Source organism: Gymnodraco acuticeps, unplaced genomic scaffold, assembly GCF_902827175.1.
Source record: "Gymnodraco acuticeps unplaced genomic scaffold, fGymAcu1.1, whole genome shotgun sequence".
In the NCBI taxonomy this organism is placed as follows: domain Eukaryota; kingdom Metazoa; phylum Chordata; class Actinopteri; order Perciformes; family Bathydraconidae; genus Gymnodraco; species Gymnodraco acuticeps.
In genome coordinates, this window is record NW_022992251.1 from 776 (window position 1) to 17,957 (window position 17,182).

Here is a 17,182-nt window from a genome sequence, read left to right on the forward strand (position 1 = left end):
CATCTGTTAAATAAGTTAGGGTAACTTTACTAGAGCACTTTACTTACAAACGTTTTTGTGGGCCCGAACAACTAATAAGGCCTGTCTCTTTATATTTAGCAAACAAGCTTTGCTTTCCATAAGTGACATCCCATTGGTTCACATTGATCCCTGACTCTGTTATGTCCCGCCTCTTACTTCCTGTTTTATCTGGAAATACATCACATTCAGGAAATAGGATACTTTCAAAGCTGGAACATCACTGGAAATGTTAATACCATCAAACATTTCGATGCTACATTCACCATAAATATACAGCTAGTTCACTGAAGTTCTTTCCTGTAGTGTAAAGTTGTAAAGGACATGTACGTTTATGCAAACCTGAAAACCTCCTTCACCGAAAAACAGTGATTTTGCCAACCTGATTTTGGGTCTTTCCAGGGGTGTAACACCTGTTGATGATTTCAAAAATGGACACGGAATTGATTCAAGACATTACAATATTCCCAGTTCTTTGAAACGTTCAACATCCCAGAGACAGATTGGAGAGTGGTTTCTCCTGTGGAATTTCAAGTAAGCGCTGAAACACATTTTGATAGAGATGTGTGATGGTTTTGATTATGTTTATTACTGTGTGATTGCTCACTTTATTAATTAAGTTAGTTAGTTGCAGTGTTAAATTGTGGTTATTGTTTCCTACCTGTCTAGTGTAAGAAATGAAAATCAATGTTGATATGGCGTAATTTAAATTAAATACAGGGTTTTCATTTAAAGCTGTTTTATTCTGAAAACCCGGAAGTTCACACTAACTTAAAACTTAAAACTTTTATTCTGAAAATTCTTAATTTCCGGTTAGCATTAGCATGTGGCTAACGTTTTCAAACAGTGAATTCAAGGTGAAATTACATGTGGTGTTGTACACTAAACACACTGTCTTTAACTCTCACGTATTGACGCTGCAAAACGTTTATTAAGGAATGTTTAAATAACCACAGACATTAGAATGATGTAATTTAGCAACAGAAAACGGCAGGATTTGCATTGGACACGCCCCCGTCAACGCCGGCCAATAGGAGAAGACTACAGTTGATAACTCGTGATGGACAGGAAGAATCGATCTCTTTCACCCCAGCTGACCCACACGCAACAGGCAACAGTTGAACGGGGAGAGCGCCTCCAAGCAGAGTCTTATTTGTATATCATCGCATTATTTTGTTTGATTAAATGCTGTTAACGATTATTTATATAAGCTTCCTTGGACTCTTTTCAGTTTATCCTGGTCTCGGGGTTTTAAGAAATCCTAACACTAGATTGATTGTTTATTTGACTACTGGTGCGAATTCATGAATCTACATTGAAATTGAAACAACTATAATGCAAAAATAACACAGTTAGCTAAACATCTAATTTGGTCAAATTTGTCTCAGATAAAACACACACAAAACAAAACAAAACAAAAAACACAAACAACAGAAATAAGAAGGACATACATTATAAATCCCATTAGGAGAGAATCAGTTTTCACTCTATAGTACAAATACACACATGCTAGGATGCTAACACCAATACAGGTTAGGTCAGTAATACACACGCACAAACACATGCATGTTTATGGAGATATTAAAATCCAGTGTTCTGACAGTATTTCCATTGCAGAAGGGTGAGGCGGTTCACCTGACCTCCACCTGGTCTGCAGGAGAGAGATGTCTCCATCTGCTCACCACTCCACCTGAGGAATGTCTTCTGGTTTCGTGGAGCTCTTGGCCTCGCCGCTCCCGACTGATGATCAGCCAGATAGCATAACCTCCCGACCAATCAGACGCTCGCATCTGTACCTCATCCCGCAGGTAGGCTTTCCAACAGACGAGCCAGTAGAAAAAGAGCGTTGCTTTTATTGAGAGCCAACCAATGGGAGCGTGAAGATGTGATCCATCAGCGCTAAAACAGGGCCACCTGTGTTTCGTGGGGTGATGTTGAGTGGAGATAGCATAGAAGTGTGCATGTGGCTGTTATGATGAGTTTTCAATGCTTCTGCTTTTCTTTTGACAAACACAGATGTTGTTTTGCACCTACATGAAGCTGGTTCTATTGTGTTGAGTTTAAAGATGGTGTTGAAGCTGGTTTAGATGAATGTAGTGGTCAATAATCTCCTGCGACATCATGATTGAAATCCAAATGTTTTTCGGAAAATCTGAAATTCATGATTGAGAATTTTCAGAGGGTTTGAGGGGTTCGGTTCTCAAAAATACTTTTTTTTCTCAGCTTTCATAGGACATTTCTTGGCTCTAAGAAAGCAGTTAGAAATGTCAACTGTTGACAGCAATGTTTGTTGATTGTCATTATGGTCATTCCAATAAAGCTATTTGAATTGATTACTCATCTGAAAGGGTAAGGCAAGGCAAGGCAAGGCAAGTTTATTTATATAGCACTTTTCAACACAAGGCAATTCAAAGTGCTTTGGGTAGATAGGCAACTATGCCCACTATAGGCAAGTGACAAAATATGCTCAGTTTTTTTGTGATTCATTTGAAACAATCTTTTAATACATCCTTGTACTTTGCAAAAGGCACTCTCTCCTTGCAGTCGAGCGTATTTAAGCAAATATGCTCATTTTAGCTGGTTTGAGTCTACTAGTTTATTCTTCAGAAAGCGTGTTTTGTCTTGATAATTTGAGAAACATCCACTCCCCTGGTCTTTTCTTTCACTCCTTATATTGGTGCCCCCTTTCCATCTGGCACCTAAGCAGTATATAACACATCATAAAATAATTTGCTAATATTACTTGACCCAGGTCAGTCTTGCGAAACACTAACCCTTGCAGTTTGCTGTTAAATATTGGACTCTACTCTTTGGAACTGTAGTGAGAACCTCCCCTCCCTTTCTTTCACCACCTCCACCACCTCTCCTCCTCCTCCTCCTCCTCCTCCTCCTCCTCCTCCTCCTCCTCCTCTCTCCCTCGGTGTCCAGTGGGGACCAAACAGACGGCCTGTGTTTGTTTCCCCTCTGGTCTTTCCTGATTGCGCGACCAGGCAGATTCCGGTCCGCTCTAATCTAGCCGTTAGACAGCCACCGAATTAACGAGAAAGCCCATTTGACACACATGCTTCCACTTTTCTGTTTGTTGCCTCCCCCTCCCGAAGTCTGCTTGATTCATACAATTTCGCCTTCATTAGGCTGCATTTCAAGCTGCGGGGCACAGGTAATGCAAAGCATTTCCCTCCTTCAAATTGTAGGCCCTAGCTTCGGTTGCTAGGAAGTGGAAGAGCCTCAATTGCTGCCATTTCCTCGCCAGTGTACTGAGAGGTCCTATTACAGCGTTTAGGTCAGGGCAATTGGTGTCATTACAGGCAGCCAACTTCCCTCCACCAAAGTAATGAATTAGCCTGAGCTATTTGGGCTGTATGATTGCAGTTGCCAGGGGAGATGAGTATGAAGTGGGGGGATAATTATGGTATGTATCCCTGAGCGGATGTGTGCCGGTGTGGGCTAGCCACAGGGGCGGTTTCCACACTTATGTAATGGCTTAATGTAGCTGCTGACAGGCAGCCGGGCAACATGGAAAGGTGCTACTGTGCTCTGCTTGCAGACTGTGACTGACATGCCAAACCATGCCAACATATTTTAACCCCGCGGCTCATTTACTTTAAAAGGCTCGGTCCAATGTCCAAGAGCCATTTGTGCTCAGAAATGCCCATGAGGGATGAATAAAGCTGATTGAATATAATTGTTTACAGAACCCTTTTAAAGATCATGTGCATGGTAATAAAGTGAAACTTTCTATCAGTTAACTATAAATTGTGCTTAAACTTCATTAAGAGCTTCAGTTTTTTATTAGCTGTTGAGACAGGCAAGGAAACCATTAACTCTTGGAAACACTGATAAATTACCCCCACAATAAAACAATAGTGAACTTTGATTGCATGGCCCATTCATAAAAAGCAGTGAAAACAATAACCGGGAGGTGCTACTTAATTTACACCGACGATTCCTGCGGGGGGGGGGGCAAGGCCTGTAATGAAAGATATAAACATGCGGTTTATAGTCAGTGAGTTTTCATTTGAAGTTTTTCAAAACAATGCAACGAATACAACCTGAATAAACGAGCTTTGACTCATTTGTTAAAGAAAACAAGTAAGGGGGGGGTTTGCTTGTTTTCTCAATGGGAAGTCGAGCGCTGCAAAAGGAACCCTGCCAGAAAGAAGGCTTCACCAAACAAAGAGGCTGGTAGGAAATAATGCTGGTCGGGGCTTGTTGGGCCATCTATGGGCTTCTCTCCAAGCCGCTGTAACTAGCTATAAGTCTTTTTATGGGGACACCCAGGGGGCCCCGCCAAGGACAGGAACTTTTGCATTTCTGCTTGAATGGGACTTTTGCCAGGGGCTGAGTTCAAAGTGCACTTTCCAGTCATTTGATTTTACTACTCTGTGTATTTGATAGGCCGGGGGTGAAGTACAGGACCTGAAGTAATATTCCCCGATTTTCAGCCTTTTTTTAAGAGTCCAGTCTGAGGGGAAAACGGGACAAAACCTCGTAAAACTGTGGGACTCTGTCTCTATGTGTGCACACACACACACACACACACACACACACACACACACACACACACACACACACACACACACACACACACACACACACACACACACACACACACACACACACACACACACACACACACACAATCATTTCATTTCTGGCTCTCAAGCCTTCCCTCTGCTTTTCCTCTCCATCCTGCAGATCATATCTCATGTCACTGAGAGCAGAACAAAAAACCCAGCCTGATTATTTCTCAATACAAACCCCATGTGTCTCCTGCATCCATATGTCTGTCATTGCGTCTCCCACTGCAGCTGCTTTTTACCTCTTACCTTATGTATGGTAATAATTCCATGTTATTTAGTTTAAGTAATGTTATTAAATACATGTAAAAACCGTATAAGACATGTATTTTAGTTTTGGTTATAAACTCTGAAATCTACGTCTATCGGCTCAATTATTTCTCTTCCTGTTAGAGAGTGACTTTGCACACAAGTCCAACTTTATCTACAAAAACCCTTTGAAACCAAACCAAGTTTTATCCGTTCAAACAGCCTTCTCATATCACAAGCCCACCATGGTTTTGATCAACAGATGAAAGAAATGTGGTCGACTTAAAAAAAAGTTATTGCTTCACGCTGTGGCAAAGTTGCTGTATTTTTCTCTTTGTAGAACGGCCCATTTGCTTAGCAGTTGCATATCTTTCCAGCGATCAGCACTAAGCCAATCCTTCATCCTATCTGCTGCTGGTAAGCCACTGTTGGTGGTATTCTGCCAAATGGCACCAAAAACAAGGGACTCTGCACAATGCCACCTGGTGGTCCATGACTGCTTTGGAGCTTTGGCAGCAATGGAATAAAATTCACTACTTTCAAAAATAATCTAAGTTTTTCAAAAGCATTGTCTGCTGAGGAAATGCCCTTTTTTAATGTTTGAATGTTTTGTATGTATCTTTATTCATTGTTTTCTCCATAAAGCACAGCAATTATAGCGCGTAAAACATAGTCTTAGCTTCTTTCATTTTAATCTGAAGTTCACAGTAGACAACTATTGAATGAAGAATAATTTAACATGATTTAACATTATTAATACCCAAACATCTGGGACTAAAGTATACATTTTCTCTCTTTTGCTCAGTAAGTGATGCATGCTTGACAAAGTTTGATTCAACTTTTTTCAAACACAACTCAAAGCTGTTAACAGGAATACAAAATATACTTTAATTAATGTAGAAAAAACCTAAATATAATATAATTTAAAACTGAACTCAGTTCATATAATTTAAATTTGAACTCAAATCTTAGAAGAGTCATATCTCATTGTTAACACAAGACTGTTCCTCAGCATAGGACACAGCACATATCAGCATAGGACACAGCACATATCAGCATAGGACACAGCACATATCAGCATAGGACACAGCACATATCAGCATAGGACACAGCACATATCAGCATAGGACACAGCACATATCACAACACATATCAGCATAGGACACAACACATATCAGCATAGGACACAGCACATATCAGCATAGGACACAGCACATATCACAGCACATATCAGCATAGGACACAGCACATATCAGCATAGGACACAGCACATATCAGCATAGGACACAGCACATATCAGCATAGGACACAGCACATATCAGCATAGGACACAACACATATCAGCATAGGACACAGCACATATCAGCATAGGACACAGCACATATCAGCATAGGACACAGCACATATCAGCATAGGACACAGAACATATCAGCATAGGACACAACACAACATCATTGGTTAATTCATTGAAGAAGCACTCTAACAATTTAGTATTGCACTTCCATAGATGTGAGGGACTTATAAGATACCATAGCTTTATTCACAGATTCAGAACAGTGAAAATGGAGCAGAACAGTGCATGGGGAAAATAAATTGTCCAAATTGCAATCACAACTACATTTGAAATGTTTCTCTTTTGTATTACTTACTTCCATTTTGGCTGTTTTCCTCATTTCATTTCTTACAGATACAGTGCAATGCAGTTAATATGCAAATACTGACAAAACACTGAACATCCCATGGGTATAGCCTCTGATTATCTATATGATATCAGACTTAAATCAGGAGCAGGTTCAAAAGGTAGGTCCAAATATGTCTTGCCTTTTGTTTTGATCTCTGAACGGCAACAGATGGTTTGGACTATTTCCAAATTGCAAACAGAAAGACAATGGCCTGTCTGAACTTCCAATCACTGCACTCTCCCGTGTATGAGGCACAATTCAAGTTATGCTAAAAGAAACTGGCCAGATTAAAACAAATCAAATGATTTGATACAAGCCTGACTTTGTGTCAATCTTGAAATGTGGCCTGTAATGGATGGTGTGTTGTGGGATGACTGCTCACAGTGTGTTAGAGCGAGTTTCACTTCCTACTTTTGGAAGAGTATGAGGTTAGCACGGCAGCTTGATGGATGGTCCTTTTCTGTACACACTGCTTGCGGAATAAGATGATTTCATGTGGTTGTGAAGCCGCCCTGTTCTTGTTGCTTCGGAGCGCCTCAGCAATTAGCTCAGTCACCCATTACGTTCACTGTATGATAGGGCTGCAGTGTCTCTAAGTGGGTGTGTACATGGGAAATAGAGAGCTGCAGTATGTGTGTGTTTGTATGTGAATGTCAAACCTCAAGGGACATAATTTAAAAGCCACAGTTGTAGTTTCATAAGACTACTTCGGCAAATGTTTACAGTGACAAGTGAAATACGCATTCAAGCTTTGCCAGTAAACATTTCAGATGGTTTCAGTGCCCAAATCAACGCAGCATCCCATGAATTATTAGATTTAATTTTCTGTATCAAATTAAGAAATGGAACTGTCCGCTCCCGTAATCAATCAAACTAAAAGAGCATTACTGCAGTTCTATTCATTACAATCTGAACTGTGGGAGGATAAGAACTGAGAAATGATATCACCATCATAATCTAACAACATCAACCTAGTACAGCTATCATACTGAATACATATTTACTGTGAATGTATGCAATAATGTATGGCATATAGCTGTCTAACATAAGTTAAATCCATTTCTCACTTATTCTGACAATGTACTTAACCCCAAATAAAAGAACCCAATAAAAAGAGTTGTTAAATAATAGTGAAGTCACGTTGTAATAACAATAACTCATCTCTCTCGAGTTTTCTTTTTGAGCTTTGCCAAAAGCCACTGTGTCAAGTGTCCTTCTTGGGTTGCCGTATGAAGTTGTCCAATATGGCGGACCATCTCGCACATGCGCACTGCAGATCGGGCAGAGCTGCAGATCGGGTAGTGACAGCAATGATGCTTGAAATGTCCCTACGTCTGTTTCCGGTTATTTTTATTTTGAAATTCAGTTCCCGAGATGATGGAATTAAACAAATAAATAAAAACAAGGATAATTGTGTGTTATTGGTGAGTAAATAACAGTGTGTTATTTCGAAAAGAATAACAAATTAGAAGGAAAAAAAGATTTTAAAAAATACAGATTTCAGTATTCTGAGGCTCTGAGCTCCATTTCTTTTCCTCACAGACGACAAAAAAAGTCCGACATTATACGATTTCAAATAAAAGCAATAATCGTGGCTTGATATTGAGTAAGAACATGTTTTTATGAACCCCACAGCTTCCGGTCTTCCAAGACCCGAACGGACAAAAAGACGTGTTGCAGGCACGAAACATACCTATAGAAATACATTGCTTTTAAAATCGTTCTGTGTGACACGAAAAAAAGGGGAAAATCTTGTTGGTGAACACGAATCAATAAATTAAATGTCGTGACTATAACACGAAATGCCGTGAGACTGGGTTGTATTGTGAACATGTAAGCATTGGTATTGAGAGCATCTTAGCCTACTAGCGTTAGCTCAAAGCTGTGCATGCCAAAAGAGCTTGAAGCATGGCAGGAGACAAACAAATAGTTATTTTATAAGCTATTGTATGTTGTTTTACTTTCGCAACAGGTCATGAAGTACACAATAAAAAATAAAAAGGACTGTACCCATGCCTTCTATCGTTCACTAAACTAGTAGTTTAGATGCCAGAGGTGGTTAATTAAAAGAAAGCTCAAATGGGTCTTCGTGGGAGAAAATTATGTTTATGTATGGGACATCGTTAGCCGGAAGGACATATGGGGAGTTAGTTTTGATAAATATATAGAAAGATATGCATACGAATAATGAAGTCAACCATAACTTCCTGAGAGTTGTAATGTTCTTCTTCTTCCTCCTCCTCTTCCTCCTGGGCCCTTGCCACCATTCCACCTATCCTTTAGTTATTTGACACTGCAGGAGACGCCAGGCATTCAGGGCATTCTTTGTCCCTGGAGAAAGGAGGAGGGAGACGGGGGGTGAGGCAGCGAGGGGGTGGGCTGCAGGAGGGGAGACAATGCGAGAGGTTCCACTCCGTTCGGCTTCAATAAGAGCCCCCAACACTTTCCACACACACAAAAATGTACACACACTCCTCGACCACCTCCCGGCTCACGGAAGGGGCGGAGTTGAGTGCAGCGAGGCAGTATGGAGTTAGAGGAAGGGGGGAGAACAAAATAAAGAAATGCCCCCCACCACCACCACCAGCACCTCCACCACTATCCGCCCCCTTTCAGTGTGTCGTGGGGTGCCAGCATGTCCTGAGCCCCCTTTTTTCCCACAGGGAGCGACGAAGAAAAACACCCCTCTTCATCGACCCTCCCTTCTCCCTGCTTCAATGACTGAATTTGACTTTGGCTTCAGAAGCCATTTGCTTGTGATTTATTATTATCCTCACCTGCTCCGCTCCACTGCCTAAAACAGATGGGTGCAAAAACTTGTATGGTCCTCAAATTGTGTGATTTCCTTTGAATGATTCCAGTTTATTACAACATGGATCTTGCGTTGTTAGTATTGCCATCATTTTTAGATGATATGAAGAACATTCACCTGCTGTTTGCTCACATTTGGTTTGACCTCAGAATAAAGTTGTTTAGATAATGTATCTTCACTGTTTGCTTGTTTACAACAGACTTCTTTCGCCATGTCAGAAGCGATGTTTGCAATGCTTTGCCATTTTTTGTTGAGTGCGATGTTATCATAAACAAAACTACGAAAAACCCTATAAATAGACCTAAATTGTAGTACAACAATGTCAGTGATGTGCTGGCATTGTAGAGATACAGGTCTTCCTTACCAAGCAATTTGGTGCAAATTCGTATTGCCTTTGTGTACTTTTGTGAGTTTTCATGTTGTAGGACCTTACGATAAAATGTTCAATATAACCATTTGTTCATTATTTGCTTTAAATATCGAACAGTCTGGTATTCTTACAAAGACCATTACAATCTAACGAAGCTGCTAACGTGGCTATGACTCGTGGTCTTGTTTGGTAAACGTAATACTTTTTGTGCCACCAACAACACAGTGATAATATCTATTGGCGCTGAAGCACAATTTAGGTTGATTCTCCTTGTTGACTGTAGGGTAATGGTTATTTTTATTCATATGCTGGATGTGTTGTCTTAACATCACATCTGGTTTGCCATGTTCTTAACATTTTAAATAGAAAATATTGTTTTGGGGAAACTGTTTTTCTCTCTTTAAAGAGCACTTCAAACCACACTTGTTTTGAAGACTTTAAAGGTTAACATTGATAAAAAAGGAGGGGGCTGAGCTCATGCGGGACCCGGCAGCTACTGTCTAAACTAAATGCTGCCGTGATGAAACGCCATATCATGGATTATCAAGGATTCTCTCTGAAACAGTATGGAGCTCAAAGGCTTTCTCTCTTGCCGGTTATACCACAAGGTGAGTTCCTTTTCATTTCCTGCTTCTTCACACACATGCTCTCCAGTACAGGTTAGCTCTGAGTGTTAGCGATGCTAATGTAAACAAAGACCATATTACGTCCAAAACAGTCGGGCATTGTTTCTGATAGCAACGTTTCTGATTGGGCTGTGGGTCCACATTTCAGATATTACGTCATATCGGACGCAAATCTGGATCAGCTCCGTTGTAGCCCCGTTTTTAGAGATTTGGGTACGGAGCAAAAGAGAGAGGGTTTTATTTTCTGACACTGCGTGAGTTCCCTGACACACCGGGGACACATCTTTATGTATACAAGACATCAAAAAGTGCATTTTGCATGATAGGACCCCTTTAACTTTTTAAGGTTGTACACTAACTAAAGTCCTAGTGATGATTTGACGGCCATCGCTCAGTACTGATGCAATGCAATTTGTCTCTATACTTTAGACTGGGCAGACTTGGAGGCAGATGCCCACTCCCATTACAGTGAAAGCAGAGCAGAAACCCAGTCTTTGTGAAAAGAAGAGGAAAACGAAGGAGCCAGCTACACTTAGCGCTCCAACACGACAAAAGTGTACAAATAATCCAGCATATAATAATTCCATCCCATTGGTATTTTAAAGACACGTTACAGACGTTAATCATGAATGTAAGCGACGTCAGCCAGCCTCAACCGGGACGTCCAGCGTTACTCTGTGGCGTTAAAATTACAGCCGTGGCCGGAAATGGGGAGTTACTGTTTTATCTGTCCTGAATATTAACATTCTTCCGGAGCTGCTGGGGGAAACCATAAGCCTGTGTTTAAGAAATATCACTGCTATCATGGAAAACACATCCAAAAACATGCTCTTAACAGGAATGAAGGAAGGAATTCTTATTATTGTATTTCAAACACAACTTGGTACAAACCTTCTTAAACGTATAAAACAACGTCAACCTGATGATTTTGATGTTTTAAAGAGGCGTGATTTATTGCTCTACAACCTGCTCGTCTGTTTACCTTACTGACCACAGTCACCTGTCCAGGCTTGGCTAATCTTTTGATTCCATCCTGTATTAATATACACATTGTATAAGGTATAAAAAAAGAAACGGCACAGTTTTTATTCTTGTATTAAAAAAAAGAACTGCAGAGAAATCCAAAGAATATTTTCAATCTCTTACTTTTTCTAGACATGCATTATTTAATATTTTAAAGTAGGATATTTTATAGTTGCTTTGACTCTTAAAGAAGGACCTCAACATGTTGGATATTAGCAATACTATGTTGATGAAATCCACTTAAAAACGTGTGTAAGTAATTATTGTGGGAGGAATTAGCTTAGCTTAGCATAAGACTGGTTGCAGGGGAAAACAAGTACGTCTTGGAAACTATGGGTGTTTCTCAATGTCGAGGAAGGCTGCTCCAGAGCCACTGGCCGTTTCTCAATCGCGAGGATTTTGGATTCCAAGCCAATATTTCAAGGATGCTACGTCATCGAGTGCCGCCGAAGGACTGTTCCAATCTCCAGCATACTTGGAATTCCACGAGGTTTGGGGGAAATTTCGAGGCTGCACATGGGTAGACTTTGCGTCCTTAAAATCCCCACAATGCTTTGTGCACGGACCAATTTCAAAAACCCTTGCGGAGAATGGCTGAACCGACGCAGCACACATTTAAATGTAAGTATAGTGGCGTAGAACATGTGTTGGTAAATATGTTACTTTGTTACATTTGTTTGTTATCACCAAAAATGTGTTCCGTGAAAGTAAAGCAAGTTCATAATTAGATAGACATCGTGAGGTATTTATTTTCGGTACAGTTTATGTTGAAACCGTTGGAGAGAGTGGCACACTTGTTAGCCTGTTCCATTCTTATTCGTTTTCCGAAGCCGTGGCTTGGAAGCATACTTGCTTCGTTTCTGAAGGAAGTGACTTGGAAGTACGCCACTACCAAACCAGCATCCTCGAGATTGAGAAACGGCCTATGGGTGTTTCTCAATGTCGAGGAAGGCTGCTCCAGAACCACTATTTCAAGCACACTACGTCATCGAGTGCCGCCGAAGGACTGTTCCAATGTCCAGCATACTTGGAATTCTACCGAGCCCGGCGTACTTCGTTTGGAGAAATTTCGATGCTGCACATGTGTAGACTCCGCGGTCTTAAAATCCCCACAATGCTTTGCGCACGGACCAATTTCCCCAAATCTGTGGCGGAAAACGTAAGGCGGGGCCTCTCATATGACGCACACCTGCACACTTGCTCGCCTGTTCCACTCTTCGTTTTCAGAATGCCAGGAAGGATTCTTGCCTCGCTTCTGAAGCAAATGACTCGGAAGACATGTGCTACCAAGCAAGCGTACTCGACATTGAGAAACACCCTATGTGCTACAGTTTTCATCAACTCCCTGAATTTGCTTATAATTTCACTAGAATTGTGTGTTTCTAATAATGAATGAACTCATAGTGAATTGGACTGTGGTTGCAGTACAGCTCTTTTGCACCAGATTTCTGCATATTCCCTTATTTGAATACATGCAAATAGCACAGGAGCACTAAGACATGTCTTTATTAGTGCCATAATCTGCTTTAAATTCATAAGAAAGCAGTGGCTCTTACACATTGCTTTATTTAGTTAATGTTGAAGATGGTTCCTTTCAAAGCAGCTCCACAGCAAGCTGGACTGGCTCTCCAAACTTTGGTTAAACATGTATTTAGTTTGGTTGTATCATCTCTATATTTAAAGACGTGAGTATACATATGTGTGTGAGAGGGAGTCAGTCTCAGAGGCCTGCAGATAATAATAATGTTACAGGAGAAGGATTTTGGTCTGCATTCTGGAACAGTTTATTAGGGGGAAGTCTGCAATTACATATTTTCTGGGTAAACATTAACTATCTCTGTATCGCAGGCCCTCACAACAACAGCAGCAGTTTGGACTGTAACAGGGTAGACAGAAAGTACTTGCATGATTCACTTTTACTAGAAGTGTTGCCACGAAATGGGCTGAGCACAACAGTCTGCTTTATTTGAGTAAACTATTAATCTGATGCTGGTAGTTTCCAAAGGAGGACATTTTGACATGTATAGGGCTTAACCAAGAAAACCTCATGGAAATAAAGGACCATATTGAAATACTGCTAAACAATATTGTAAATAAGTATTTGAATAATAGTTTTATTGTAGTCTCCTGGATAATTTAACAATACTAGAGGCTCAGGAGGTAGATGGTTGTTCACCATCCAGAAGTTTGTATTTATTTAAATATATATACACAGGGGGTCCGCGGGGTCTTAAAAAGTATTAAAAGTTGATAAATCAATTTAGCGAAAATTAAGACTATTAAAAAGTACTAAACGGCATTTTCCAAGGTATTACATTTTGTAGCTTGTTTTCAATAAGTATCTAAATGGTCCAAAGAGGTTGTGTTCTACAGTCTGCCTGAATGTAATCATTGCGTAGGTGTGTAGTGTGATGCTGTGTAGTTTATTTAAGGCATCCCGTTGGATTTGACGTCATCTGAACAGGACGTCGCACGCTCACTGCTTGATAGCGCGAAGCTCCGTTTACGCCGGTTGTTAAACAGCATCTTTATGGGGAAATACAAGTTTGCGTCCAAATGGTTGGAAGATAAGGAGGAAGGACAATCAATACTGTATATAGTCAAGTGAGGTAAAGTGTGTCGCCAAGGTAACCGGTTAGAACTCTAAGTGGTGATGAGGTCTTAAAATGTGTGGAAAGGGTCTTAAAAAAGGTCTTAAAAGTTTTTACATTTGACTTCAGGATTCCTGCATATACCCTGATATATGAAACTCAACAGTTGTCATGTTGAAGACACCAACTTGGTGTGTCTTTGTTGCAATTTGTCACAAAACACTGCACCAAAATAGTTAAATGTATCTAACATATGAATGTGATGGGGATTTGGAATCTTAAATTGAACATGTTTTATTATTTTACCATTTGCTTTTGTTTTCTCTAAATGTGGTAAACCTGGGCAGTTTTGGCAATCTGACTTCTCATACAACCAGTGATGGTTTAACGATTACACCAGTGCCAAAATAAAACCCATGCTGTACTAAATCATATTTTTTCATTTATGTTTCTACAAAATCAAACATATAGGTTTGGCTGTTAGTGGCGCTTTGCGACATAATGTGTAACTGGGCAGTTGGATGTTTCTTGTACTGATATGCTTTGTGGAAATCCTAGACCTTTCATCTTTACGTTTATATGCTAGCTATATGAACTTAAAACAAGTATGAACTTAATACCTAATCAGCTGAGTTGTATATCCATCCAGGCCTTGGAAGAGCTCCAAAGGCCAACTATTTAACACTGAACAGGACTTATATAAATCCTCAGAATGCTAATACAGATGATAGCAAGGCTGACATTAAGGTCAGCTGACATCCTTGCATATATTCCAAGTTCGTCCTTTAGATCGAAAAACATGCACAATGTTTAGAAGAGTTATTCCTGTGTGTACCAACCACATCCTGCATCGTCACCATCCACAGAGCAAAGGTTTATATGGACAAATAAGAGGCAGAGCAGGAAGGAGGAGAGAGAGAAAGGCAAGTCATAATAGCTTACAAATGTTGCCCCTCTCTCTCTCTCTATATATGTGTGTGTGTGTGTGTGTGTGTGTGTGTGTGTGTGTGTGTGTGTGTGTGTGTGTGTGTGTGTGTGTGTGTGTGTGTGTGTGTGTGTGTGTGTGCCCATCTGAGGGCAATTTCCAGACCGGGGCAGTTGTGATGGATCTCTGCCTTTCAGGTGTAATTATTTTAAGAGAGATTGAGCTGTTAAGCACTTGAAAAACATCACAGAGTGTTTATGCTTTCCGTTCTCTCTCTGAGGTCCCTAACAGGGGGACTCACTCCTCAGAACACCAGGCGATGAAGCACAAGAAGACACTGTGAAGGGATCAGGCCCTTCATCCAGGACACGGTTCAACCATGTACTGCAGCATGTGCACTTCACTCTGCATCGGCCATTTGGCTCAGGCAGTGTACTCCCTCACTGCGAGTTGGTCGCAGGTACGTCTAAACAAAAGCACGCCCTTTGCTATCCTGGCTCCAAAATGGTGAATTGAGTTCCCCATTGATATCAGGACAGCAGGGAGTTTAAGTGTCTTCCAGTTGCAGACTGAAAACCCAGCTGTTTCAACTGCTCATTGGCCAATAAACATACAATGTTTCAATGTTGCACGTGTACCAAGTGATGAACACATAAATGCAACACTATTTTTTATTAAATACTTTAAAATATCTGATGCTTAAGAAGGCTATTTTGATCGGCGAGCACTTTACTTTGTGTACTTAAAGTATTTTTTATTGCTTATACTTTTTTACTTTTACTTAAGGACAATTTTGAATGCAGTGCGTTTACTTCTGAGTATTTTTACACTGTAGTATTGCTACTTGTCATCTACTTATTGCTAACTGTCATCTAAATGAAATGTACTGTAATATGCGAATGAGTGTTTTCAGATATAAAAAAAAGGAGTACGAAGTGGTGAGAAATGTTGTAAAAAGTCTGATGAATGCAATTTACAAACTTATTTATTTATTTTTTACTCAAATCCAATTTGCAGGTAACATCATGTAGTTCATGCATTACTAAACCGAGTGGTCTCCGGCCTCAGTTCCCCTCACACCTCCCTCAGTTACCATGGCGCCGCTCTGTGCTCTTTTCAGCAGTGGATCACCCCGGCCCTCAGGACAAGGTAAAGAAAAATCCACGCTGCTGTTAGTGCCGGAGTTACTCTCAGTCCAGCTCACATATCAACCCCCTCCACCCTCCAGAGGAGCTTTCATCCGACTGATCTTATCTCACCAGAAAAGGAAATTGACTTTGATGACTTCCATAAGTGAAGGAGAGTGCAGAATAAATGTCATGTCCTTTCTCTTAACCCCCCACCTCCACCACCACCATGGCTGCTATCACCCTCTTCACCTGTTTGGTTACCTTCCCCCTACTCCCCCTATTTTTCATCTTGACTTTATCTACAATATTTCACTCTTCCTGCTTATTGTTCTGTTCTCGGATATTAAAGAGGCCCTATTTATCTCTTTCCTGTAGTGTGTTATATAAGTTGCTGTGCATGTAAATGGTCTGCAAAGGCTCAAATCCCAAAGTTCCCTAAAGAGGGAGTTTCTCTCAATTCAAAACACTGAATGATACATTACATGTCACTTGTTAGACGCTTTTATCCAAAGCGACTTACATACTCAACACTGTGGGCAATCCCCACAGGAGCAATTTGGGGTGAAGTGTCTCAGGGACACAACGACATGCTGACTGCAGTGGGGTTTGAACCTGTGCTCCCCTGATCCCAACACCAACGCACTAACCCACTGCGCCACACAACTCCTGATACCATAGTTGAAATCTTATTTTAGCTTTTATTTTATTATATGTGCATATAATTTCATATTCCTGCACCTTACCTGAACCATTTTGTCTTTTACTTCTATGTTCTTCTCCAAACTGTAATAAAATACCTTTGGCTTTTCCAAGAGGTCAGAGTTCACGTTCAGGCACAATTAATCAGTCCTTGAGTATGGATTCACATGCGTTGCTGCCTCGTGTCACTTCCTGACAAACCCCAGCCTTCCAGATGAAGAATAATCCCTCTGATCAGCGCCTGCAGCCACAGAACGGGTCAGAACTTCTCAATTGAATATTGCGTGTAATGATATGGCACAGTATAGCAGCACCACCCTTATGATGATGGATTAGAGAGCTGCAAAAGCTTGTTTCATTGTGTGTCTGTCATGATGTTTAGCCTCCAGCAGGACAGAGAGAAAAGGAGTTGAGATTCTTAATAGAGCTACATTTAGCTTATTTACAGAACAACATCGAACCATTTCTTTTTTGGGT

General features: G+C 40.6%; 1 long non-coding RNA gene across 2 annotated transcripts; it reads left to right on the top strand.

Annotated features, from left to right (window-relative positions):
- Positions 1–1,107: 1,107 nt before the first annotated feature.
- Positions 1,108–16,463, top strand: LOC117540278. 2 transcript variants are annotated; one of them, XR_004568141.1, is made up of 4 exons: positions 1,108–1,173; positions 1,636–1,826; positions 15,157–15,336; positions 15,997–16,463. It is a non-coding gene; the product is annotated as an uncharacterized LOC117540278 (long non-coding RNA). The 2 variants fall into 2 exon arrangements; XR_004568140.1 differs by having other exon boundaries at positions 1,120–1,555.
- Positions 16,464–17,182: the final 719 nt, after the last annotated feature.